We start from the raw sequence: 24,406 nt of genomic DNA on the forward strand, positions 1-24,406 counted from the left end.
ATAGGGAATAGGGCTGGGGGGTGTGTGAAGGGTGGTCAGTGCAACGGGAGGACTCTGCAAGGAGGGTGTTAAAGGGAATAAAGCTGGGTGAGGGGGGGACAGTATAAGGGGGAAGGCAAAAGGGAATGGGACTGTAAATGGGAATCTGCAAGGGGTGCAGAATGGAATGGGGCTGTGCAAGGCAGGGGCTGCGGGGGGAATAGGGCTGCGGAGGGAGTTCTGTTACAGGGGTTGCAAAGGGCTACAAGGATGTGTGGGAATGCACAAGGGAAGGGGGATGTGCAGTGGGGGGGGATGCAAAGTGATGCAGAAGTGACCGGGTTTGTGCGAAGTGGGGGGGAGAGTGGGTGCAAAAAGGAATGGAATTGGGCAAAGGGGCTGCGAGGGGGAATGGGGTTGTGTAGGTGTGTGGGGAGGGGGGGGGGTGAAAGATAGAAGGGGGCTGTGCAAGGGGTGGGGGGAGGGAATATCCCCTACCTGCAGCCCTCCCCCTCCCCCCTCCCATGGGACAGGAGTGTGAAGAGGGGTTTTTGTGCTTTGGTTTTGGTTGGGGGGGAGGGTGGGGGATGCAAGAAGATGCAGTGCTGCAGCAGCTGCTGCATTTCTGCTGTGCCCACATCCCCTCCCCTCTCTTCCTCCAACCCCCCCCCACCCCGGGTGTCTCCTCAGGTGCAGGGAGCACTGCAGTGCGGCCAGGGCGACCTGCAGTGCTAATTAGTGCTTCTGTTAATTGGGCTGCAACGGGCAGAGAGAAAACCCTGCGTGTTCCCCCATGCCTATCCGTGCTGGGAAACAGCTGGGCCCTAAAGCTGACGTGCATCTCCAAGCAGATGGGGTTCCTCCTGTGCAGAATGGGGGATCCCGAGCTCACGGCTCCTGCTCAGAGGGTTTAAATCCTCAAAATCAGGATGAAATGAAGCATTGAGAAACAAATTCATTCCCTTTCTCCTAGTCGTATTAAATGAAAGACTAATTAAATAGCCCAAATTAGAAACTTTATTTCCTCAAATTGCTTTGCTCTTCCTGCAAATGTGGCCCCGGGGGATGGCAGTCCTGGGTGGCACGGAGGGGTTGGGAGTGGTGCCTGCAGCCCCATGGAAAATGGGAGCATCTTTCTGCAAGGGTTCCCTTGAAAGGCTGAAAAACCCATCGGTTTTGGCCAGCATCCTGTAAGAGCATCACATTCCAGCAGGCTGCTTCTCAAGAATATGTGGATGGCATGAATAGGGATGGAGGAAGGCTTGAGGATGCTGCCCATCCTGCTTGCTTTCGTTGCAGCAAGTTAGAGCCGTGGGATGGTTGGTGCTGGAAGGGTCCCTAAAGATCATCAGCTCCAGCTCAGTGCAGGGACACCCACAGCTCTATCAGAGCCCCATTCCCTGGCCTTGGGTGTCTGCACCATCTCTCTGTCAACCTGTGCCATTGCCTCATCAAGTTGTTGAGCAAAGGGAAGATGAGCAGTGTGGGAGATGGAAGAGGGTTGGGTAGCACATTCAGGCCTTCCAAACCCTTCAGATTACCACTTTGTAAGTTTAATAGATAGAGTATGCAAAGGAATTGGTCTAACTAAACGGGGGAAGCCTTTTGTGTTAGGAACGACCGTAATCTAATACGGCCCTTTGGCATGATTCAATTAAATCGTTTCTCTTCCAATTAAACAATCAGCCAGAATTTAATAAAAATGAATTTCTACGTGTCGTCCTCCAGAATGATGACCTCTGAGATTGTATGGGCTCATGTAAATTCTGCTGATGGCTCTTTATCTGCTTGTGTGTCGCATCCACCAGACACAAAATGGCCTTTACATTATTTTCTCATCTGCTCAACGTATCTCTGCTTGCAGTAAGAATCCCTGAATCGTTACCACAGTTGTTCCCAGTTGGAGAAGGCTGCTAAGATCGTTTAGACCAACCGTCACCACCATGGCCACTGAGCCATGTCACCATCTCCCCTGTGATAGTGCAGTAAGACTGGGTTCTGTGTGTCTCAGTGAGCTGTTTGGGGTCCCCAAAACCAGAGTCGTAAAGTGTCTTGGCTGGGGGAATTGCATCACCTCAGCTTAAGGCAGCGAAACCAAGCTGAGATCTGAAGCCCTGCATTGACACATCCCAGTTATCCCAGTGCAAAGCTGCAGGAATCCCATTGGGAAGGGGGAGCTGAGAAAACCGTGAGGGGATTTGCCTCCAGTAAAGCTGTGTTAGGATAATAGGAAGCAGATTTCTAGGCCCCTGGCAAACAAATGGCTTCCATAGCATATTTCACAGCTGAGCGCATCGATGGCACCAGCCTTTCTGCAGCTCTGTTAAACCCAACACTTCCTTAATGAATTACAGCAATCCAAAGTGTCTGCATCCTGCCCATGCTTCAGCTTTTATGGGTCCTCTCCCCATCGAGGAACCTCCTCTATCACACAGTACCTATGGATCATCCAGTCCAAGCCCACCCCCATCATGCCCATTAGCCATGGCCCCCAGTGCCACATCTTCACGTTCTTTTAACACCTCCCTAACATTTGGTAGAACCTCTTGTCTTCCCAAAGCACCTTTCCATCACGGAAGAGAGAAGAGAGAATGCACGCCAAGCCAAGTCCACGTGGAATGTCATTTCTTCTTCCTTCTCAGTCACAAATGAGAGGGGAGAAGCGTGCTTGGCTTTTGTGTAAGCATGGGGTGATTTGGGAGATTGAGTCCTACAGCATGGAACCAGCTCTTGGGAAAGCAGAATGGGAAGTCCACTGAGACATCTGCTCTGCAGACCCAATTTGCATCTGCTCAGACACTGTTGTGAGGATCAGATAAAAGCTTAAATGAAGAGGGAGGTTCTGAAGCCCTTCGATAGCAGGAAATAATTGCCAGGAAAAAAAAATGCTGTGATCAATCAGCAGACAAATATATACTTAAATTAGGTGTTAGTGGGACGGATGCAGGAAAGGTGATTATGGGTTGCCTCTGTGTTTCCTTTGGCAACGAGGATGACACACAGGGTGGGTCAATGCACCCTATCATTAATACAGCAGCAGCATTCCTCTGACAGCTTCTTTGTCCTGTGAAGTCAATTCCTAGCAGGATCTGACATTAGCAGGGGAAAATTCAGCTGCCTTTGAGTCTTCATGACCCCCTTGATGCTTGCAGATGGCAGGTAGCAGGCTAGCCCTGCGTGGTGTGCTGGGCAGGAGGCAGGAGCAAAGCCCTGCACCCATACCTGGGCAATGTTTCAGCACTGAGCAATGCACAGATGCATAAACATCACTTGATCTATAGGCTCACTGTAAGGGTTAAGCACGCAATCACCATTCTAATGTATTTGAGGTTGCACTAGTGTCCATCTTCTTAACTCGGATGGGCTGCAGTCATAGAACAATAGAATCAGTAAGGTTGGAAAAAAGCACCAAGATCACCAAGTCCAACCATCAGCCCTTCCCCACCGTGCCCACTAACCATGCCATGGAACCATAGAATCGTTAAGGTTGGAAGGGAGCACCAAGATCACCAAGTCCAACCATCAGCCCATCACCACCAGTCGCCTACTGTGTGAAAACAGCAAGTTGTTGGGTTGGACAGAGGGATTCTGTAGCTGTGTACCTGATAATTGGCAGGTCCCTTAGTTCTGGGTTAGGTAGGAAACGATGAACCATGGGCTGGAGCTGAGCCAGGAATCCCTGCTCGCCTCTCGAGCTGAATCAGGAACAATCCTTCCATCTCTTGGGTAGGAAACTGCAGTGAGATTCACATGCAGCTCTGTGCTCGCCCTCGCATGATGGGTAGTTTTTGTAGCGCTCTGATATTAACGAGCCAGAGGTTAAAGAGCAGGGAATGCAAAGCCATGGTGTGGGAGCACAGCTCCCAGTGCTGTCTCGGCTCCAACTGCCTCAGCAGATTTTTTTTGCTTTAGTGCAGTGCTAGAAAAATAAACCCAAACCACCATGTTTGGGTATTGCACCATCACGTGTTCGGGCTGATGTTACTGAAATCCAATGGTGGTTGATGTACCCCAGTGTCGCTGCCAGCCATGGGGGCACAGGGTGCATGCCTCTTTTAATGAAGTCGGTTTAACTTCTGACATGGATTACATTAAAAAAATATAATCATCATCCACAACTGGAAGCGTGATAAAGTATCTTAGTATAAAATCAATGCTGAGGCGATTAGCAGCCTTTGAAGAATTCCAACCCTAAGTCAGCCTGTGGCTGGCTGTCTCCAAGAGGACTGAAAGATGCCCGGAGTTGGGAAGTTTGGATGTGCTAAAATGGAGCTGGAGAAAAGGATTGATACTGATGGTAGAAGGGCTTTAAGGAGGTGATGCCCATAAAACCCTTTGTTCTGGTGCAAGTGGAAAAATAAAACCTCTCCCATTGAGAAGCCTAAGGTATAGAATCATGAAGGTTGGAAAGAACCATGAAATTCATCTAGCACAACCATCAGCCCCTCTCCACTGTGCCCAGTCTTAGAATCACAGAGCCATTAAGGTTGGAAAAGCCTTCCAAGATCCCTCACATCCAACATCTGACCCATCCCCACTACACCCATGGATCCGTGTGACGGAATCACTGAACCATAAAGGCTGGAAGAGACCACTGCCATCATCCAGCCTAACAATCAACCCATCAAAGATGAATTTGTGTTGGACGTTGAGCCCAGCTTCAAGCCCAAGAGGTGAGGTGTGACCTAAAGAGCGTGAAATACAGAATATTGGGCCAGATGTGAAACACGAGGGGCTCTGCCCCATGCCTCACACCCACTGCCAGGATGAGCATTGGGGATGGCCAATTTTCATCACTTTTCTCACTTTCTGGTGGTGCTCCACTTAAACTGGAGGTTCGTCATCCGCAGCAGTCCAGTCTCTGTGCCTCGAGATTAAGATCTGCCTCATTTGCAGTTACATAATTAGCAATTAGCCTAATTTCACTGACATTAAATTACATTTTTTTAAAAACTAAATATTATCTTTTCCAAGAGAAAAAAAAAATAATAAAATGGCATGGGTCTGCTTCAGAATATTTTATAGAAAGCAACAGCATCATTATCCCATTCTCAGATATAATGTCTAGATACTTTTAATGAAAATATTCATTATTGCTAATTTGCATCTCTTTCAGCTCTGGGAGGAAAATCGAAAGAAGATGTCAAAACAGTGCTACCTCTGCCTGGGGAAAAAGGAGATGTGGTGACCCCAACCCCAAACGCTCTGTGTGATGGGGAAGCTCTGCGTCGTCAATTAAGGGTAGCATTGGGTGGGAGATGGGCAAGGAAAATCAGAGGGGAAAAACTCTGCAGCTGCAAAGAGTGGGAAGGAAGGAGGGAGTGCAGAGCAGAAATAGACCCTAATTAAGCCTTCCTTAAGCTTGCTTGAGAGCTAATCCTCAAATGCGGAGGTATGTTGGAATACAGATTTACACTGGGATGGCGATGGCTTGTTTGGGTTCCATCAGTGCAAGGAAACATAGATTACACCTCCACAATGCACACTCCACCGAGCCTGGAGAGAGAAGTTAACACCATTTTTTTTAAAGAAAATGGGGATGAATACTTAAAAATAATAAAAACTCAGTGAATATTCATTAGAACTCTTAAGCAAATGTGCCCTTGTCCTATTTGCATCTCTCTTGTGTTCCCTTCCTGCGTGGTGGAGTTTTATTAGCACAAACATGCACAGAAAGTGAATTTGAAGCTTGAATACCCGAGGGAAATGAATTTTAAATTCACTTGCTGTGTGCAGTCACCCAAGAAACTTGATCATAATTGTTTATTATACTTAAATATTTATATTGTGGGAGCACTCGGGAGATAACGGGGCCGTGCTGGGTGCTGCACAAACACTGCGAGGTGACGTGTGATGGGTCCAGCCATGCTCTGCCATCCCCGTGAGTGGCAGCTGTGAATTTTGGGCTCAGGAACAAACGTTGGAGTGGAGGCATCCGTGCATTCCTGCGAGATCCCAAGGAAGATTGAGAAAGTTGTGATCTGGAGAGAAAAAGGGGTGGATGTGGCACCGAGGGATGTGGCCAGTGGGTATGGTGGGGATGGGGTGGGGTTGGACTGCATGCTCTTAGAGGTCTTTTCCAGCTTAATGATTCTGTGATTCTATAACATCCTGTGGGGTGTTCGTAAAGGAGGTTGGAGCTGGAGCTGGAATCAGTTGGGAGCATCCTCACCAAAGCTTTTTTGCTGTCTTAAATCCCATGGTTGCAGCTCCAGCTCTCAGCCAGGAGCTCAGATTCCCATGCTCGCAGGCTGTGTGGGGCGTACAATGGATTCCTCTATTTTCCATTCCCCAATTTGCATCCATGAAAGCTTCAGAAAGCGACACCCACAGCGGCACTGCCTCCCCCAGCAGATTCCTGGCAAAGGAGCAGAGATCCAAAGGCACCAAAGCCTCACTTTTAATTATTACTGGCCGAAACAAGCAGCACTTTCTGCAGGGCAGGACGCTTTTTTGGCTCTGTCACATAGCACCCTACAATCAGTCTCCCAAAGTTTTGGTAGCAAAGCTGCCTCTGCTTGACTTTGCAGACAGTTCTTTTGCAAAGCATCAAATAAATGTTGTTTAGGGGGGGGATTTCCATCCTGTGCAAAGACAAACTGTTGCCGTAACAACTGCCACATCCTGACACCAGCCATGCCCCCATCTGCTAACAGGATCACTGCACACCCAGTGCTCCCACAGAGCGAGGAAGCACGCCGAGAGAATGCTTCAAGACTGATCTTAACTAAATCATTTCCTTCTATCGCCTGCTTTGGTCTGGAATGCAACGAGCGAGCAAATTTTTTATGATTATGGAGAAATAAGTGCAAGGTCAAATCCCTGCTGGAAGCGGGGTGGGCTCTTAACATCGCACCCGTGAATTGCCAACTGTTAAGGGCTGGTGAACGACAAGAAAGCTGAATTTGCAGCTAAGGTTACAGTAATAAGGATGCACTTGAGAGGAGGAACTGCATTTCCCGTGCACCGATCTCGTGTGTTTCTCTGTGCAGATTCACGCCGGGGGGAGGGAGCTCATCGCCATCCCTTGGAGCAGTGCCAGTCCCCGTTGGCTTTCCCATCCCTTCCATATGACCCTCTCGTTAATTATCATCACATTCATGTGGCTTGTGTTAATTTACATTCCCAACACGCCGCGGGTGCAACAGTTGCCTGCTCCTCCATCGAAATAGGGGGTGTTACTGCCGGCCTCATTAGAGCCATCAGTAATTACCTGTAATTTTGATCACCCCAAAGATGCCTACAGGTGGGTGAGATTCAGCATTACACAGAGTTTCCTTTGAGCAGAGGCAACGGGGGTGGTGCTGGTACCCAAACGATGCTGCAAATGGGAGAAGCAGAGAGGAATCCAATGAGAAAACCCAAGAGGAACCTGGATGCTCACAGTGCAGCTCCAGCATTGCAGCTCCTATAACAAAATTTGTGCCAAGTGGGTTGGATATAAGGGAAAACTTCTCCAAAAGAGTGGCTGGGCACTTGAATAAGCTGCACAGGGAGGTGGTGGAGTCACCATCCCTGGAGGTGTTCAATGTGGAGATGTGGTGCTTAGGGCCACGGTTTAGTGGGCAATATTGGTGGTAGGTGTGTGGTTGGATGATCTTGGAGGTATTTTCCAACCTTAATGAGCCAATAATTCTGTGATTGAATGAAAATTCTGCCCTGGGACAGTGTTCTGTTGTGTGCAGAGGATGCTGAAGCTGTCTGAAGGCTTGAAGTGGTTAACACTGCAGCATCCGTAAATGAGGGAGTTAATGACACCCAACTCCACAACAAAAAATTAAAGGCACCCCAAAGAATGTTCCCTTAATTGTAGCAGCCCGCTGCATTAAATCTGCAATAGGAAAATTCATTTACAATTCAGCTATTAAATTGCAAACCATTACCACTACCTTTACGGCTTTATATTCCTCTAACGAATTTATTATGTAATTACTCCATGTACCAGCACCGTTTCTGGCGAGTAAAGTTGAAATAAGGCACCTTTTTCAAAACCCAAACAGCTCTGCATTTCCAGAGCAAAAAGGGGAACTTTGAGGATGGATCTGGAGAGGATGAGGACTTTGAGGATGGAGCAGAGGCTTCCAAGTGAGTGCCCAAATGTGGGCCCTTTTGGCATGGAAGGGTTGGAAGAAGGAGCTCTGTTGTGTGGGGTTGCTCTTGGGGATGGCTTTGGGAGTTGGTGTTTCTCAACCCATGATGGGTTCAGCCAACCCAATGATTGAAAGAAGGGAAAAACGAATCCGAAAATTGAAATAAACGAGAAGAAAATTAGAAATAAAACAGAACAAATAAAAATGAAATTGCATTTTTCTGCCTCTTATTCCTCACTTCTGCAAAATAAACGAACAACTGTGACACAAAACCCACATAAAGGAGCATTAAGAGGGACGCACGTTTCCCAGGCAGAATGACTGCAGGATTGTTTGGAGCTGCAAATAAATTCACATCATGTGCCACCCTTGGCTCCTTCAGCCCTCGGCAGCCTCTCTGGCAGACGAAGAGCCAGATCTGTGCATTTGGGGATGCGGCCAATCTGCATCCATAGGGCTTTGCACCAAGCCAGGTTCAACACCATGCAACCAGCTTCTGGGGTCTGTCTGTGCCACCAAATGGGGCGGGGGATCGAGAAATGTCCATGAAGTGCATGGGGAGGTGAAGTGAATGAGTGGGGAGGGGTTTCAGGTGAAGTTAATGGGTGACAAAGCAATCAAGAAGATAGCAAGGGAGAAAAACTGAACCTTAATGTGCCTATGAAAAAATAAATACTGGTTTTTTTTGCACATCACAAAAAAACACACACACAAAAAACAGCTTTTAGGTTTGCCTTTCTCTATGTCCAACCTGAATTTCCCACTTTGTTTTCTTAGCACCTTGGTAGCTGGCAGGCAGGGATTTGGCATTCGCAGCAGAATGTGCCCATCTGAGCTCCCCGTTGGGTCCATATGGACACCCATACCTTTATTGTACCCCAAAGCTCAGTGCCTCTCCCATTGCTGAGCCCTGCGCTCCAATATAAAAGCACCAGATCCCCACGTGCACCATGGATGGAGCTGGTGGTTGCTATGGTGACGATGGATTTGTCTTTAAAATCCTGCACAAAAAGAGAGCAAAGGCCTCAGAGCCACCAGAGGAGCATCTCTCTTGCAGGAAGGCCTCAGGCATTCCCAGCACACGTCTCCATGCTCTCTGTACATCGGCCAACTTTGCACACCGGGTCTTTCCCAGCTCCTCTCTGCAAGTCACCAATCCCAGCCCAGCAACTGCATTTCTTCCTGTTGTTTTCCAAGGCTCATCTAAAGGTGAAGCTCAGCCGAGGAACTGGGTTTTAATTGCAGCCCTTCTGGCAAAGCATCGCCCTTTGGTGATGAGTTATTTTAATGCACACAGCAGGATTGGGAGCACCAAGACTCAGCCTCGTCCTTTGCTATTTCACACTCCTATTTTGTCCCTCCCCAGCCCCAGGAGCTGCAATCAGTCAATAACCCCATTGATTCTCATCGTGGAGCTGCATGGTACCAAAATTTGGATGTGCTGCTGCAGAGCCATTTGTATGCATGCGAGTGGAGGCTGTCACAGACTGATTTAAATGAAGTGGCTGGCAAAATCCCCTAAGAATATTTAGTTGGGATGAGGAACTTACAGGAAACCCATCTTTTGAAGCCATCTCACAGCAACTTTTGTTCCCATGGTGACTAATGTTTATGTTTGTATCCATTCCAAGTGTTTCTATCAGATTTTCTTCATCGAACAGCTGTTACGAGTCATTTCACCAAGACAGATGATCCTGATAAGGAGCAAAGTTTCCATTCTACACAAATGCACATTTATTTAATAAAAATAAAAAAAAAAAAATCCAAATAATTCTATCCCGGAAAAAGAGCTATGCTTAAAAAAATTGATTACCAATGTGGCAGCATGATGGAAAGAGATTGAAGGCAGCCAGGGCATAGCCACTGCCTAATAAGAGGTGATAACACCACAATAGGAAATAAATACAACAATACAGGAGCTTTATTAAATTTGGCTGTGATCTTTCTCTGCCTGGGCTTTATGCAAACGCATTATACCTGAAAATGACATCCTGCTGATGGCAATGGGGCTGGCAATAAAATGGGGGGGGGAGGGGAGATTCCTTCTGCTCCCATCCTCCTGCTTTGTAGCTCTGAAAATCCAACGAGAGGGACCTGAGGAGGAGAGCACAGCCTATTCTGTGCTTTTGGATCGGATAATCCACGATCCTCAAGCGTTCTGGCATTGTAGCTTTGATGTAATACAGAACCACGGGGTGTTTGAGGTTGGAAGAGATCTGTGGATGTTATCTGGCCCAACGCTCAACTTCCATTCAACTAATAGTATTTCATCCAGCCAGGCTGGATGGGGCTCTGGGCACCCCAGGCACCATCTGGGGCCTGATTTAGAGGTTGGTAATCCTGCCTGAAGCAGAGGGTTGGAAATCTTTGAGGTCCCTCCTAACGCAACCATCCTATGGGTCTATGATCTCTGAGGTCCCTTTCAACCCAAGCCATTGCACGATTCTATGATTCTATCAACTTAAATGTTGATTTTGTTATTATTTGGAAATGATAGGTTATGTTTAATTTAAAGTCCTGAAAAAAAAAAAAAAAAGGATATTTGAGGCGTATTTTAGCTTATATTAAAGTTGTTTCTGACCAAGAACTTACTGTTAGAGCTCCCTGGTTGTGCTTAGCTAGAGACTGAGCATACACAGAGGCTTTGTAGGATCTGCAGCTGATCTGGAAGCAATGACAAGAGGTGGGCACCATAGTGGCTTCTAACATCTGCCTTTGTTTTTTAAATCTCTGGAAAGATCAAACTGGACAAGATACAGAAGCTGGAGGAGCTGCAGAGCCTTTGGAAGTGGCACCTCGTAATCCCAGCATTGCCTTCATAACCCCATCACCACCATCACCCCGTCTCCAGTCCCTACAGAGCAGAGTTGTAGGACCTCCTCCCACAGAGCGATGCTTTACTCCTGCAGCCTTTTAGAATCATTATTTTAAAATCTCACTGACAGCCAAGCAGGGAGCAATCACTCCTTCACACACAATGCAAGGCGTTGGATCAAGGTACATGGCAGCAGTAGTGGAGTGCTGCCTACTGCAAACAGCACTGGCATGAACTGGAGCTGCTTGTCCTTTCAATTGCTCCTAAATCCCACCTCACCACACTGCAGAACACAAAACATAAGGAAATGGTTTCCATTGTTAACATCCTCCGCCTTAATTTGAAAATTTCCTGCTAGTAATTGAAATTCCTGCTCTGCGAAAGCCTTATCTGCTGCTTTGTTTAGTTAGATTAAGAGAGATGGGACCTGCCTCTCGTCTGGATCCATTAAATATTTCTCCCTGCTTTTATTACACTTTGTATGGCACAAAGACTGGATAGAAGGAAGAAGTTTTTTTACGATGAGGGCAGTGAGGCACTGCATAGACTGCAGAGAGAGGTGCAGGCACCCAAGGTCAGGGGATGGGGCTGTGAGCACTGATGGAGCTGTGGGTGTCCTTGCTCAGTGCAGGGTTGGACCTGATGGCCTTTAGGTTCCCTTCCAGCTCCAACCACACTATGATCCTACAACAGTCACAACCCATCAGATTTCTCCTGTTTGTGATGCAGCAAACAAGGCAATGAGATCCAGAACGGTTTTGCTTGCAGACACCCAGCGAGACAATTCATGTGTTGGTTTTCTTTTTTTTAATAAGTACTGGGGAAAGCAGGAACATATGCAAAGGGGGATGGGTGGGTGGGTGCAGCATGTGTAACTCTTAATTTACCAAACCCATGCGTTGCACAGATCTTCTTGCTTCATTCAGAGAAAACAGCTTTTTCTCACCAGCCTGCATTCATCATTGACATTGCTGGAGCATCCTGAGAGCCTTAGCCCCGTCCTGCACACAGCTCAAGCTGTCAGTGCATCACCACTCTTTCTGAGAAGGAATTTTCCCTACTATCCAACACAAACCTCGCCTGGTGCAACTTGAGGCCATCACCTCTGGTCTTATCTCTGTTACCTGGAGCAGAGGCTGAGCCCACTCCCCACAACCTCCTTTCAGGTCACTACAGAGGACAATAAGGTCTCCCCTGAGGCTCCTCTTCTGACCCATCCCCATTCCCTCAGCTGCTCCCCATCAGACAGTGCTCTAGACCTCTCACAGCTCCATTGCCCGTCTCTGGACACACTCCCAGTGTCTTTCCCATATAAAGGGGCCCAACGCTGAGCACAGCACTGAGGTGCAGCCTCATAGAACACAAGGTTGTTGGTGGAGTGGAGCCAGTCCCTTCCCCAGCCCACGGTCACAACCACATCCCAAGCAAGGCACTGGGTTATTTCAGGATATCTGTGTTATTTCTGAAATCACACCTAACTTTTCTCTCACAGGAGCTGAGATGAGCAAACCAGCTAGACTGCACCAGGTACTGGAGGTGTTCAAGGCCAGGTTGGATGGGGCCCTGGGCAGCCTGGTCTGGTATTAAATGGGGAGGTTGGTGGCCCTGCATGTGGCAGGGGGGTTGGAGATCCATGACCCTTCAGGTCCCTCCCAACTCAGGCCATTCTGTGATTCTGTGATTTTGGACAGGATGACGATGAGAGCCAGCTCAGCTCCTGTGGTTCAGAACTACTTAATTTATAGCCTCTCTTTATATAAATTATTAAGGAAGAAAAATAGCCGTTACCTCCCAAACATCACCACATCCACCTGACGCTCCAAATGGATTTACCAGTGCCAGGGGCAATCTCATTTTCTAGAAAACCTGTTTTGCTGCCTAATACTCTGAGCTGGTCTATGGCTGATCACTTAAATAGGCTTTTACTAGGCAGCACGGCTCATTTCCTTCGGGCACCCTGCAGCAGCCTCCACACGTGGGTGGGAGCCCTGCGGTGAGCAGCGTCCTCGTCTCCCATCCAATTAAAATGGTGATGAATTCCAAGCTGATGCCGTTCGCCGAGGCGCTTCCAAAGTTGTTAATTTCCAATAATTACATTCTGCTCGAGATCGGGCAGACTGAGAGTAATGTCGCATCTGGGGCTGAGCTATTTCATAGTTAGGATAAAACACCCCGGTCCTGCAGATGTTGATAAGGGAAGGGGAACTCGAGTGCCCCTGGCAGCCGAAATTCTGCTCAGAGAGGCTTAAGGAGTGATAATCAAAAGCTGCCCTGGACTTTTTGCTGTCTAATCAATAACTTGTGCTGTCTACTGATGAAAGAGCGATAAAACCTCTGATTTATTCCTGCAGTCTGGAGAAACCTCTGGCAGCTCGGCCCAAATTGCGTACATTGATTTATTGTAAGACACCTAATCTGTATGTACAAACACACAAAGGGAAAGGTTGATCCTCAGGCACTTGTGCAGTGCATTGATCCCTGCTTTCTGATGTGCCACCCTGCTCGTCCACCCAGCAGACAGAATCATGGAATCACTAAGGTTGGAAAAGACCTCTAAGACCACCAAGTCCAACCCCAACCCACCCCATGATGCCCACTGACTGCATCCCTCAGTGCCACATCTCCGTGTTGAACACCTCCAGGATGGTGACCCCACCACCTCCCTGTGCCAAAGCCAAGAAGAGATTGGAATAGGGTTTTTCAAAGGCAAAAAAAGGCATACAGAACAGGATCATAGAATCATCTAGGCTGGAAAAGACCTCCAAGACTGCTGAGTCCAAATGTCAACTTTACCAAGGCTTAGTTCTAAACATGCAACAGCAAAGACACCCAAGGCACATGGATGGATCAGTCTGCATCACTGCTTCCCTAAGTGTCAGACCAAATAATTGCACAAATCACATTTTTCAACCACAGGGGAGATCATCTTTAATATTACTCTTTAACATTCATTGATATCCAAGACACTTATTACTGCAGAGTGGAAATAGTTGGAGGATGGATAACTGGAGAGCCCCCAGCCTACAGGTGGCAAGAGCAGGGGTGCTTGGGCTATCAAGTAGAGTATTCAGTCCATGGGATTTCTACCCCAGATCTTGCCAAGGCTTAGCATGGCACCCAGAAAATCATCTCTTGCTGCTCGGAGAGGAAAGTCACGCTGCATTGGATGAAAAGATGCTGAAAGTTAACCTCAAACCGAGAAGAAATTGCCAGCATGTGCTGGCAGTCAGGAATTACCCTGCTGCACCCAAATAGCACAAAGTCAGGCTGTGGTGTTAATGGCATTTTAAGAGTGCCTGAAATAGGGGGATTTTCCAGATAAAAGACCTTCTTTAGTTGTAATCAGCAGTTTTCACATGAGCTTTATGTGTGAGAGCAGCATGTGTCTAAAAACATGTAATTGGCCAAATTATTTGCCTTGGAGAACAGTAACAACACCAGGGATGAGAAATTAATACTTAGGGACATATTTTGAGCTTTGTTTTGCCCCATTGGATTGAATCTCTGGTGGTGCACCAAGTCAACAAACACTGAGAGGCTGTTCAGTCATACTAATTACATGGATTATTAAAGGTTATTATGAATTCACGACCTAAAAAGTTTCTTTACAACTGTTCTTATGCTATAGGATCCAATGTGCTTGGGAACAACGATTTTTGCACTTCAGCTGGAAATCAATAGGATTTGTTATGCAAATTTGAGGGAGGGAAATTTGAGGACTGCAAGACAAAGTGAGATTACCACAGTATGATCAAACCATCCAAACTTATTGGGAAGTGGGCCCATCCATTACCTCCTAGGTAGACAGATTTGGAATTTGGGGCCAGCCAAATTCTGTTATTAATTGTGATTTCCTTGCTGACCCCACTGGAGGACTCTCTAAAATACAGGATCATCAGATCCACGACCTATTCTGCAAAGCTACTGCAGGTTTGTCCAGAACTTCTCAGTTTTAATGCTCACTTTCTGAACTAAAGATCTACAAATCCCTCTCCCTTATGTTGCTATTTTTGATTTAGTTCCTCTGCTCTTTTTTGTGTACTTTTTGAATTCAGGTGAGCACAGGAATCTCTGTGTGGGTTTCTCAGTCCACACAGCTTGTCTCAACTACCAGCAATGCATCCTCTCCTTTTGACATGACGTGTGTTACCCAATCAAGGTGAGAAATAACAAGATTCCTTATGGCATCCTTCCTGCTTTAAATTCCATCCATGCTTTCAGCCAAAGGAAAAAGCCCAGGAGTCTCCCATGAGAAATATGACTGACCAGATGGATGGGGTTGGGGATTAGCCATAGGAACTCCATTTCTGGAGGCATTCAAGGTTGGGTTGGACAGGACTCTGGGCAGCCTGATCTACTGGGGGCAACCAGCTCATAGCAGGGTGTTGTAGCTCAGTGATCTCCAAGGTCCCCTCCAACCTAAGCCATTCTATGGTGATTCTATGATCAGCTTCCCCAAGAGGCAGAGCTCAGCTCTTGGACAATCGCTAATGGGTTGCAGCTGTCTGAACCACATGTTAAGGTGCTGTGAGGCTCTCCTGCCAGGTAAAATCGTGATGCTGTCAGCAGATGAGACCAGGGAAGAATTAAGAGGAAGGGTTTGGTATGGTGACTGCTTTCAAGCAGACAGGAGGGCACCCAGAGCAGTGCTTTACAAATCATTACAGTGTCACAGCTGCATATTAGAAAAGAGGTACAATTGTCCTGGTGGAAAATAAGGTGTTTAGAGAAAATTGCACTCTCCCTCAGGTTCTCCAAAAGTGTGGGCTTTATTTATTAGTTGGTTTATTTATTGCATATAGTAGCACAGATAAGAACAGAGGATGGGAAAGTCGATGCCTCCTTCCTAAGCACTGTGTTCACCCACAAATTAAAGGGAAGTCACACTGCAACGTCAGCCATTAATCACGTTTATGAGGGTGGTGCCTAGGGAGCACCTCTGAGACCCTGTTCCCACTGCATATTGTGAATAAAACAGAGACAACAGCCCCAGCACTGAATAATTTGCAGTCCAAAGGAGTGCACAGAGCCCAGCAGATCAAGGGAATTAGTAACATCTCAGTGGTGAAGACTTGGTGTGCTCACAAAGGACAGAGGAACCTGCAGTTATGTTGGGGTTCAGGCACTGCATGGTACAGGCTCCCAGGAACAGGGAGGTCACCCCATCCCCACAGATAGAATCTTAGAATAGTTCAGGTTGGAAATGAGCTCTAAGATCATCCAAGATGGCGTTGGATCCATCAAGAGTCCATCCGATCCTCCAAGATCTTAGAGGAGAGAGGATCCTAAGATCACTGTGTCCAACCATCAACCCACCCCGCCGTGCCCGCTGCCCACGTCCCTCAGTGCCACATCTCCACATTGGACACCTGCAGGGATGGTGACCCCACCACCTCTCCCTCTCTCAATGCATCACTGCTCTTTCTGAGATGAAATTCTCCCTACTGTCCAACCTGTGCCTTCCCTGGTGCAACTTGAGGCCATCACCTCCTGTCCCGTCCTCAAGACTGAGTTTTATCTGGGTGAAAGCACGCTGGATAATATGGCAGCTCATACAGCTCCAGGATCAATTAAAAACCCAAACACACAACAAAAAACAGAGCCTGCCCTATGACTCAGCCACAACCCCACATCAACTGGGCTGTGCACACCTGATTTGATATCTAACTGACCTCATGCCTCTGCCTCGAGGTGCTCACGTTCATTTCTCACTTTGTAGCAGAACTTCTACTCGGGAAAACGGATTAATAGCCAGAAATTAATTAGGAAGTATTTGAAAATGCAAAGGCTGCTTTGGCTGCTAGCCATGCTATCCTGCAACCAACACTTCCCCAAGAGCCACAGCTTTCAGCATCCGGAGGGGTGATATTTGTTATCTGGTGACCCCTGGCCATCTTTTCTCTTCTCACACCTTACACTCAAGTTGTGTTTCCAATAAGGATGCTTCACAGAGTTTTAAAACAGTTCCTTCTTCATCAAGCAGTACATGTATCTGCTCAGTTATGCATCCATCCTTCCCCATAAAGGGAGCACGAATCATCTTTTTCTTGTCTTTACCCACTTAATCCCACTGTAAAGGTTTGGAGCATGAATGCCTGCCACTCATAATCCCAAACTGGGATGGAAGACTGAAATTACAGACACACGACCATTGGGAGCAGAAGGAAGAATGTGTCATTCCCAGTGCCTGGACATTTGCTCCCAGCATGACACAAATGAAGGAACGAGGTGCAGAATCTCCAGAAGCACAGGCAGGAAGAAGAGGAGTTTTAAAGCTGTGACGTAGAGATGTGACCTGAAAATATCACGGTCAGGATCAGCACATCTAACCTGCTGAAGAGTAATCCTGGAGCCATTGTTTGAATTCATAGGGGCAGAAATGTTTGTCCTCAACTTTGATGACTTTTTGGGGATTTTACATGCACTTCAGCATAGATTCTACAAGGATAAGCACTGGTACACCCATTTTATAGCCACAGCAAGGACAGATCCAAGGCTCCTTTCCCCATGTCACTGCTGTAGACCAATTGGAGACTCTCTGATAGCCAGAGCTTGCCTTGGACTCAGAATTGAGTTAAAGCTGCTCTGCTAACAGCTTGTTCAATGGAAATCTCATTACCCAGAGCTCTGCCAAGAATGTATTCAAAAGAAAGCAGTCACAAGGATCTTTGTCAGTAGTTCATTGAAAAGGAATCTGTTACAGAATCAGACACTGTCTTATTCCAGGGGAAACCTAACAAAGAACAATTTTGCCAATAATAAGGAGAAAAAAAATCCCAGTCACTCCTGCCCTAACAAGATGAGACCTAAGACTGGGAAAGGCATTAAAAGTTACCTTAAACTTAGAGAAGCAGTAGCTCTCTTCCCATTACATGAAATTTGTGTTTTCATGTGCCAGCAATGCAGGTTAGCAATAATAATAATAATAATAATAATAATAATAATAATAAAATTATATTTGGAATCTGTAACAAAACCTTGCAACCATTTTTCAATCTGTGGACCTTAGCCATTCTCTATCAGCACCATAGAATCATTAGATTGGAAAAGGCCCATAAGACCATGAAGTCCAGCTACCATTTACTACTACCAAACCCACCACTGTCCCTAAGCTCCACATCCCCAAAAACCCATTAAAAAAGCCCCAAAGTGTCTGTAAACCCCAGGCTGGAGCCCAGCAGTGGATATCAGTGCTGCCTGTGTGCTCAGTATCCCTGGAAGTGTTCAAGACCAGGTTGGATGTGCCCTTGGTTGACCTGATCTAGTGCCTGATGTGTGATTGGCAAACTCTGCCCATGGGAGAGAGGTTGGAACTGGGTGATCTTTGAGTTCCCTTCCAACTAAGCCATTTTATGATCTGTTAGCATATGCATTCTCACACCACATCGCTTTGGTGCTTACCCACAGCCCCAGCTTCCACCCAAGTCAAGGGAAGTGAAGCTCTCCCTCTCTGCTCCATTGCTCCTGCTTACAGCCAAGGCTGCATCTTTTCACTCGCCCTTCAGAAGTGCTTCACTGCAATGAGCAGAGGCTAAGGAACAAAAATGAGGAATGATGGTACCCAACAGAAGCACTGTTAGTTCTTAAATAACTCACAGGCAACTTGGCGATGGGATGCTCCAGTAGACTTCCATTTGATTTCTGACTGTATGATTATCCTTGGGTTTTGTGTTTGTTTGTTTTCTTCCTCCCCAGGTGGCCATCTGATTCCAATTGCTCTCACATGCTGGTTTCTACCTGATACCTGTGTGATGCCACTGGAATGCCCAGGAAAGTGCAAGAACTCCAATTTGGTTTTGAAAAACCTGGATTACTTGAATCAATGTTTAGTAGAAACATAGCTGACCCAATCAGGCCATCCAGAATTTTGGAGGAAGTTTCGATTTCATCACTAATAAATAGAAGCTGGTTCTCATTTTATAGTGGGAAAGAAAGTCAGGGCTTAGCTCTGTGAAAGCAAAGCTCAAGCTGGCTTCCTTTACAGATGCTTTTTTTTTCATGAGGCAGCAGAACTCCAATACTCCAAAGCAATTTAGGATTTTGTTTAGCTCAGACAGAACAAATTCAAAGAGAACCAGGTTTACCTTCTAAATAAAATATTTAAGGGCTTGACAGTGCCAAGCCTTTCTTCATTGGCTAAGCAGGGACCAGGAACAATTGCACAGATAAAGATCTCAGTTTATTGCAAGCATATAAACACCTGCATTTATCCAGACACCGTGCTGTAAATACCAACAGCACAGGCATGTTTAGTGCTGTGCTGCAAGCTGGGTGCTTGGATGGCCTTCTGACATGAGCAACAGGGATGTATTCACAGCAGTACCATCTAGAGACCCTACTGCACCCATGGGCACAGCCAGATTTGCCCCCCTAAACGTGGCCTTGAAGTGAGAAATACCATTGAGCAACACCTTTCTGTGCTCTCTGAGAATCATAGCCTCACAGAATGGTTGGAGTCAGAAGGGACCCTCAAGGCCATCAGGTCCAACCCTGCACTGAGCAGGGACACCCACAGCTCCATCAGAGCCCCATTCCCTGACCTTGGGTGCCTGCACCACCTCTCTGTGCAGCCTGTGCACTGCCTCACTGCACTTGTAAAAAATGTTTTCTTATATCCAATGTGAATCTCCTCTCTATTATAGTTGGAAACCATTTCCCCTTGTTCTATCACAGCAGACCCTCCTAGAGAGTCTGTGCATGCTTTTTTCCCCACCAAGCGTGCTGCATTGCTGAGCCATGCTTTTTATTGCAATCCACGACCGACCCCAAACACTCACAGTGCATGCTTGTGCCAGGTTCACAATTTCCAATTTGCAGAATTGATTTGTTCTTCCTAAGAGAAAGCTTTTCTCTCCAGTATACTGAATTTCAGCTTGTGTAAAGTACAATGAGCCAAGATCTACTCAAGCACAACCCTGCCTTGCTTACAGCCTGCTCTGCCCCACCACTTGCAAGGTTTGTCATGGCATCATCTGTTATATCATCCAAACCATTAATGAAAATAAATGGTGACTAGAAGTCGATCCTGGAGGGATCCACCAAAACCCAGGCTGACCATGACTAATAATAACCTGCATGTATTTCTGGTAATAGCATCTCCTGTGGACACAGGGATATCCAGCCTGCCAAAATGCTCAGTGCCAGAGACAGCTTAAAGAAGCTGGTCCTCAAGACCATGAAGATGACTGCAACATATCTTCTGATGGGCTGCATGGACATTGGGGTCAGCTCTGGATCTTCAGTAGGTGCTGTCTGGGTTACAGCACTAATGCATATTGACTTTATAGGAAAGCCTTTTCTGCCCATCTCCCAGGCAGAAGCTGAAGCACATTCCTATGGTTTCCAGCTTAACTTGGCTGGGCAGATTTCAGGAAAACTGCTGTTAGAAGTGTGATTGAAATTGCTGGGTAGCCAGGATAAAGTAATAGATGTGAGCTCTGGGCTTTGCAGTCCCAAGAAGATGCAGCATTAGCTGTAACAACAGGCAGGTCAGCGATGCCAGTATTTTACAAATTGGGAATAGAAGGAGTCCAAAGAAAGGAGCAAGGGGAAATAAGAAAGGATTGATGTTTGAAGCAGTGAGGACTGAATGAGGTGTGGGTTGTCTCATCCCATTCTGAACAGCTTCACCTGTTGGATCTGACTGTCTGAGTATCTCCTGGGCTGCGGGTGCTCTTGCAGGGCCATGCAGAGAGCTTAATGCTGGGACACCTGTGCACCAGAGGGTGAATTCCCAAATGCATCCTTGCTCTGAGTGTGCACAGGAATGGGTAAAACCATCCTTCTGGCTTTCATCTCCATGGTGGGTGACCTCCCTCACAAGGAAGCCAAGCAGGCATTGGAACCAAAGGAGAAAATGCGCTCTGTCCTTTGTTGTCTCTGTGCTGCCTACGTGAGATTCAGACACAGGAAACCTGATGTTCCCCAAAGATGCACAACCCCGTGGCTGTGCAGAAATGTATGTGGGTGTTGGGACGTGCCTTACAGCACTGGGGTCCACAGCAAGGCAGCACAGCCTTAACCCTTCTGATGCCATCATGCAGTGCTTGCAGGCATGGTGCGAAGTGGAATGAATTGCTCTATTGATCCGGCCCAACTCGTGGGCTGGGTGATGGAAATGTGAGCAAGTAGTGTCAGCTCCAGGCAATGTTCACCTGCAAACAACTTTGTTAGCAGCTCAGCTGCACCCGAGAGTACCTAAAAATAGGATTTCCCCCTTGGCTGATGGAAATATCCATGGGAGAATAAAGACATGAACAAATAGTTTGAAGTGAGTAAACCAAAGCCCTATTGATACTGCCAGAAATAAGACTATAGAATCGTTCAGGCTGGAAAAGACCTCCAAGATCACCAAGCCCAATCCTAACTCATCTCCACCGTGCCCTCAGTGCCACATCTCCATGTTCCTTGAACACCTCCAGGGATGCTCCTTGGCACCCAGATAACTGCAGGCAGTTCTGCTCCTGCCATCAGGACTTCATACCCCATTTGTGATCTGCTGGCAAAGAGATGACACGCTGTATTTGATGTAAAATGATGGAAGCAGGAAAAAAAGGAAAAAAAAAAAAGCCATTTTTAGACTACTTAGCATCATAATAGAGCCATGCTGGCCAAAAATACCCTGGGCTGCAAAGAGGCAAAATTAACAATTCCCCTCACAGCTCATGGTGAAGTGGCTCTTAGCGATTTCTGATGCTGGTGGAGATGGATTAGGGGATGCTTTATGTCTGCTGTTGCCACTCAGTGCCACCTGTCTGCAATGTGCCAAGGCACTGGGAGGGCACAAAAGCAGCTTAGCTGTGGAGCACCACACATCTGAGGCTCTGCTTGTTGGTTTTGATGCAGCCAGGATTATCCAGAGGTGGAAAGCTGGGCTCTGATCCTGGCGGATGGCTCTCCACATCTCTTCAAGGGGAAAGCCAAAGGGCTGAGTGGTTTCTGGGCCAGCTGCCTTATCTCCCCATGATGGGTTGCCTCTCCAGTTCCAGGTTTGTCTGGAATTGGGAAATGCACATTTCTGCTGTTTTAAACACTAAAACCCAACAGTTCTAATAGCGACCAACCTGGACTTTTCCACAAACTCTAAGGCTGCTGCAGACAGATCACGTAATTACTGGAAAAAGGCAAAACACTGGATGATAAACTATTAAGAGCTGGAGAAAGGAAACCAGTTTTGGGCTCCTTGCTGCTGGGAACGGCCCCATTGCTCTTCCAACACGTTGCAGACAGTGAATCAAGTGCAAACTCAGTTTTGAGCATAGAACACCAAAATTCAGGCACCTGGAACTTACCTGGAAACAGCTAATTTTTCCAGTACTACTTCTTAATGCCACCCTTGCAAGCTCACTATATGGTGAGTGTGAGTCCTGCCAGGCTACCTCCCTCCAAGATAGCACCAAAGCATAGAATCATTAAGGTTGGAAAAGACCTCTAAGATCATCTAGTCCAACAGCCAGCCTGTCACTCACTGAGTGCCCCATCCCTGGGGATGCTCAAGGCTGGGTAGGATGGGCCCTGGGCAGCATCATCTGGTGGGGACACCCAGCCCACGTCAGGGTGTAGGAGCTCAATGCTCCCCTCCAACCACCGAAGGAACACAAGAGGCTCAGATCAACCCTGACGAAGCACTGGAACAATCTGAGTCTTTATCCAGTTCTCAGGAACTTGTCTGCTCTTTTTCCCCTGGCAAGTTGTACTGGTTTTGGAGAAATGCTGTTCTGCAGGACGTGCGCGCCTTGCTCTCAGCCCACACCCAGGCTGACCTGGGCTGGCTCAGCCACTTCTCCTCCTCCCCATGCTTAGAAGGAGGATCATTCCATTCCCCTTATTCCAAACGTGATTCAGCTGTCCCAGCCAGCCTTAAAAATGCCCTCATTATTGCTGTCATCCACATGGCCAGGCGTGAAGACAGAACACTGAAACGATGAAACAGAAAGCTCCTTGTCCCAGCATCCCCAGACTTCGGGCCCAGCTAATGTGTCCAAATACAGCCCAGCAGCTTTCCTGCCACTAACTGGTCCCACCCTGGGATAAGGGATGCAGAATGAGCACTGACCCAGCTGTAAAGCCTCTCTGCTTGTATCCGAAGGAGGATGTGATTTAGGATGTGCCACAACCTTGCTGTAAACAAACCAGCGAGGGATTTAATGCATGTGTTCAGTTTAAAGCAAGTTTAAAGCATCCTTAATGGGATGCTTGGTGTTTACTTTGATCTGCTAACAGGAATAAAAACGTCTTGACCCGTGTTGTCTGTGTTGGGATTTTATGTTGATTTATTCAGCTAATGGATATGCCGAATGCTGATGCACTGCAGCGGGCACCGCCGATGCCATATGCACAGAGAAGGGCTGCAGTAGCTCACATGTCTTATTCACGAATATGAGAAGACATCTCACTTTAGGAATACAAATTTATGGCTGAATGAAGGCATGTAAATAAGTAAGTGCACACTCAGTGTTATGTAACTTATCCCTAACACGTTTTGATTTATCTGTTACTGATGGAGCTTGTCCATCCATCACCATCTTGGTGCCCATGTCAGGAATACTCACCTCTTACTGGAGTGCATTGGTTAACACCTAGCTCTTCATCCTCATGAGCCACTGACCACATCATGCAAAGAGATTCAGGGAGATTTGGATTAGATGAAACAAAAAAGCTTTTTACCATGAGGGTGATGAGGCACTGGCACAGGTTGCACAGAGAGGTGGTGGTGGCCCATCCCTGGAGATACCCAATGGTTGGGTTGGTGGTTGGACTTGATCCCAGAGGTCTTTTCCAGCCTTAATGATTCTATGAGAGGTGGTGGTGCTGCATCCCTGCAGACACCCAAGGTCAGGCTGGAGAAGCTCTGAGCACTGACGGAGCTGTGGGTGTCCCTGTGCACTGCAAGGGGTTGGATTTGATGGCCTTTAGGGGCCCCTCCAACTCAAACCATTCTGTGATCCCATGAAAGCAAAGCAAACACCCTGCTGTTGGTCAAGGTGTGCAATTTGCTCCTGATGGGCAGTGAATGGCAGCAGCTTTAGGGCCACAAAAGCGTAGAGAACAGGCAAATAAAGTTATCTCCTTTTTTTTTTCCTCCTCAGTGTGGAATGTGAAAAAGGATCACTGAAAGAGGCATGAGGAGCCTTGGAAAATGCAGCGAGATCAGATTGCCGACAGCAGAAATAGATGTTGCTGAAATATTAAGGATGTGTTGCCTTGGTGTTTGGTGAGAAAGATGGGCAAGAGAGAGGCTGAAGCTGTGACCCCACAGGGGAGGGAGAGAGGGATAAATTCCACTGCAAGGGATGAAATGCGAAGTACCATTTAGCATATACAATCTGTCACATGAAGCCATAGGTGATGCCAGCAGCATACATCTGAAAACCGTGTCTGTGCTGGCATACTGAATATATTCACTTTATGATGAGTGCTTTGCAAAAATCAGAACGGCTGTGCTTTACCCATGCAGGTGGAGAAAAGTGCTGGGGTAGCAGGAAGAGCTTCAATGAGGGAGTGGAAAGAGCATCGTCAGAGA

General features: G+C 47.1%; 1 protein-coding gene across 3 annotated transcripts in view; it reads right to left on the reverse strand.

Moving 5' to 3' along the window:
• The window catches only part of KAZN (kazrin, periplakin interacting protein), a 143,245-nt gene that overhangs the window by 50,299 nt on the left and 68,540 nt on the right, over positions 1 to 24,406 (reverse strand). The window lies entirely within an intron of this gene.

The sequence above is a fragment of the Lagopus muta genome, chromosome 21, assembly GCF_023343835.1.
Source record: "Lagopus muta isolate bLagMut1 chromosome 21, bLagMut1 primary, whole genome shotgun sequence".
NCBI lineage: Eukaryota > Metazoa > Chordata > Aves > Galliformes > Phasianidae > Lagopus > Lagopus muta.